The 4390-nt window shown below is 39.3% G+C and overlaps 1 pseudogene; it reads left to right on the top strand.

Annotated features, from left to right (window-relative positions):
• Nucleotides 1–598: 598 nt before the first annotated feature.
• On the top strand, nucleotides 599–4051 carry LOC111737380 (annotated as a pseudogene).
• Nucleotides 4052–4390: the final 339 nt, after the last annotated feature.

Here is a 4390-nt window from a genome sequence, read left to right as displayed (position 1 = left end):
ACACACACACACACACACACACACACATATTCCCTCTTTCCCAGGGTGAGTGACATGAATGCCCACATTTATATATCCAGGATATAAACTGTATCCAATAATTATTCCTATTCAAACCTTCTATTTCAGCCCAAAGGATGCTAGTTATGGTTTGGAAGGATAACATTTGGTCCTGAAAACATTCAAAGTGTTTTTTTTTTGTTGTTGTTGTTTTTTTCCTTTAAATGTGGCTTACATCAGTCTTAACCAGTCAGTCACAGAGAATGCGCTTATCACTACGCTGTCATTGCTTGTCTCTGCTCTGCCCTGGAATATGCTAGCTGAAACTAAATTCTTCAATTACAGCATTGGTATCTGTGAGATATAACTCCTAAATAGAATACTTCTTATAAGGTTATTTTTTTAAGAAAAAAATTATCTTAAAATCTGTTTATTTGTTTATGTATGTTATCAGTTACTAACTCTGAAAAAATTCTAGTTCTTGCTTAAAAAAAAAAAACATGCTAAATACATTAATGTAATTCTTCAGTTCATATAACTGAAGTCAATGACTACCAAATGTATCACAGCAGTCTGTAAGGAGACTTGCTCACGGTAAATGGATGCTATGCAAAGGCAATACGGCATAGAGAATTTGGAGCCAGACAGAGGTAGTAGCAAAGCCTACCTATGCTTCTTACAGATTGTATTTTTAAGCCTTTGTTTCTTTATATTTCAAAGCGAATGTAATAATATCAATTCTACAAGCTTGGGAAAGACTAAACAAGGTAACCATGTAAAAAACCCTTTCCCAAAACATCACAAGTTCAACAAATGCCATGTGTTATTACCTTTTTTAACATAATACTTTAGTATAGTTAATTAGAATATTATTACAATTATAAAAAAATAAATTAGTCCAATAAGGATGAATGGAACTATACACATACAGGCATACCTCTTTTTTATTATGCTTCACTTTATTACATTTCTCAGATATTGAATTTTCTTTTTTTTACAAATTTCAGTTTTGTGACAACCCTGCATCAAGCAAGTCTATTAGAGCCATTTTTTCCAACATCATTTGGTCATTTTGTGCCTCTATGTCACATTTTGGTGATTCTCACAATATTTCAAAAAAATTTTAATATCATATTTGTTATGGTGATCTGTGATCAGTGATCTTTGATCTTACTATTATAATTGTTTTGAGGTGACACAAACTGTGCCCATGTGACAGCAAAATTAATTGGTAAATCTGTTTTTCTGTCCTGGCCCCACATTAGGCTCCCCAGCTCATGGTTCTAGTGCTGGGAAAATAAGTCTCCACAACTTCTGGCTGTGAAAACCAGCAGAAATTGTAGCAGAGTGAGACAGAAGGAGACTGGAGACACAGATGTTCCTCTTAAGGATCCTGTGTGAGAACTTGTTCTGAGCTCCAGTGTTGGGGCAGCAGCTTGAAAGGCACCAGGAGGAACCAAGTTGTCTTTCAGGGTGAGGGCTAGAAGGGCAGCTTTCTCCCGGACAGAAGTGCTGGCAGAGGCATCATTTGTTGATCCCTTCCTACCATCTCTGCCCACCACCGCCCCCCCCCCCGCCCGTCCCACCCGGTGCAGACACAAGCAGCTATCATATCTGAGTCTCCATCAACATGCTAATCCTGGTCACCCTACCCAGGAGATTCCCTGAGACCCCACCTCACCCAACTTGTGGGCCCACCCAAGCTACTTCCAGTGGCTTTTCCGTACAAATGGCCTGCCTTGGCTCATGCTTCGGATTTTCCTAAAATCTCTCAAAGGTTTACAAAATCCAAATAAGCAGCATTGGCTTGTTCCATATCTCTTGCTGAGCAGACCCAAGTGCTGCCCTAGCGGCAGCTGGCCATGGTTTATGGCTTGGCCTCTCAAGGTACCTCCAATCCTATTGTGGGCAGAGGCCATCTGCAGATTGCTTGGTGATTCTTACCAGGTGGCCCCAGGCAGGGCACTGGCTAAGATTAAACTTGACCTGCAGCGGGAATCCTCCTAGGTGTCCTGGAGGCTAGCGAACCTGATGGCCAGCTTCAGACTAAGCTGGAGCACCATCAGAGATGTACACCTAAAGGGAAAAATGGGCAGGCACCAGAGCCCTACTAAAATAAGTCCTGCTTCATAGGGAAAGCCCAATAAACCTGGCAGTCAATCCCTCCCACTGGTGTGCAAATAGCAACCAAGTCTCAACTACAACGTGAGGGCAAACATAAACCATACAAGAGACAAACCTGGAGCACCCACTTCAGGTGATCAGGATACTGCCCCACTGGGCCCCACAACACAGCTACTACAAAAGGCCATTCTACTAAGACCAGGACACATAGAAGACTACCTAATATATAGAAACAAACACAGGGAAGCAGCCAAAATTGGAAGACAAAGAAACATGTCCCAAATGAAAGAACAAAATAAAGCTCCAGAAAAAGAATGAAACAAAATGGAGATAAGCAATTTACCAGATGCAGAGTTCAAAACACTGGTTAGAAGGCTGCTCAATGAACTTAGAGGAAGAGTAGATGAACTCAGTCAGAACTTTAACAAAGAAATAGGAAACATAAAAATGGAGATGGAAAACATAAAAAAAGGACCAGTCAGAAATGAAGAATGCATGAGAGGGGATCAACAGCAGATTAGACAAAACAGGATCCAATCAATGATTTAGAAGATAAAGTAAGAGAGAATTTTCCAGAACTGTGGGTAAGAGGTGGAGGAGCAACAGCTGCCTGAGCTGTGCATAGTAACACGCTCTGTCCTGCTGCCCCATGGTGGCCTCGACCTGCTCACTGGCCATCAAAACTAGTGAAAAAAAAACCCCACCTACTGCGACATTTTAGGGGTCAAACCCAATGCCACCCAAGAAGAATTAAAAAAGGCTTACAAGAAATTGGCCTTGAAGTACCACCCTGATAAAGATCCAAATGAAGGAGAGAAGTTTTAACAGATTTCTTAAGCTTATGAACTGCTCTCCTACACAAAGAAAAGGGAATTGTATGACAAAAGAGGAGAACAAGCAATTAAAGAAAGTGGAGCAGGTGGCAGTTTTGACTTCCCCATGGACATCTTTGGTATATTTTTTGGAGGAGGAAGGATGCAGAGAGAAAGAAGAGGTAAAAATATTGTGCCTCAACTCTCAGTAACCTTAGAAGATTTATATAATGGCACAACAAGAAAACTAACTGTAAAAAAATGTGATCTATGACAAACATGAAGGCCAATGTGGTAAGTAAGGGGCAGTAGAGTGCTGTCCCAATTGCCGAGGTACTGGGATGCAATAAGAATTCATCAAATAGGACCTGGAATGGTTCAGCAAATTCACTCTGTATGCATATGGTGCCAGGGCCATGGGGAATGAATCAGTTCTAAAGCTAGATGTGAAAGCTACAATGGAAGGTAGTTCAAGGGAAGATTCTAGAAATTCATATTGACAAACACATGAAAGATGGCCAGAAGATAACATTCCATGGTGAAAGGGACCAAGAACCAGGATAGGCACCCAGAGATATGATCTTTGTTTTAGATCAGAAGACCCAAGCTATTTTTACTCAATGAAAAGAAGACATTTTCACGTTAATGGACATACAACTGGCTGAAGCATTATGCGGCTTCCAAAAGCCAATATCTACTCTTGACAACCAAACCATAGTCATCACCTCTCATCCAAGTCAGACTGTCAAGCATGGAGATATTAAGTGTGTATTAAGTGTGTGCTAAATGCAGGCATGCCAATTTATCATAGACCATACTAAAAGAATAACCTAATCATTGTATTTAAGGTAAACTGTCCTGAGAATGGCTTTCTCTCACCTGATAAACAATCTTAGATTTAAAAATTCCCACCTGAAAGGAAGTAGAAGGGATTGATGAAATGAACCAAGTAGAACTGGTAAACTTTGATCCAAATTAAGAAAGACAATGCCATTACAATAGAGAAGCATATGAAAATGGTGAACATCATCCTAGCGGGGTATTGAGCATCAGATCTCTTAATGGGGCCAGTGAATGACACTCATTGTTGGCATTTTATAAGCAGCAGTGAATGAGTGAAGGACTATAATCATGTGCTCACTATTTGCTATTGCTTTTGTCTTAATATTCAACTATAGTGCTGTTTTAAAAGTTAAATGGAGAATATGCTCAAATATAAAAGCTAAAAAAGAAGAAGATAAAATAGCATGAAGAATATAGTCAATAATATTATGATAACTATATCCGGTGTCAGATGGGTACTAGATTTATTGGTGTGATCACTTTGTAAGTTATATAAGTGTCTAATCACCATGTTGTATACCTGAAACTGATATAATATTGTATGACAATTGTAATTAAAAATTAAAAATATATTAAATAAATAAATAAATGTGATTTTCCGACTGCTCCAC

The sequence above is a fragment of the Pteropus vampyrus genome, unplaced genomic scaffold (assembly GCF_000151845.1).
Source record: "Pteropus vampyrus isolate Shadow unplaced genomic scaffold, Pvam_2.0 Scaffold26, whole genome shotgun sequence".
In the NCBI taxonomy this organism is placed as follows: Eukaryota; Metazoa; Chordata; class Mammalia; order Chiroptera; family Pteropodidae; genus Pteropus; species Pteropus vampyrus.
This window is presented reverse-complemented; position numbering and strand designations above follow the sequence as displayed.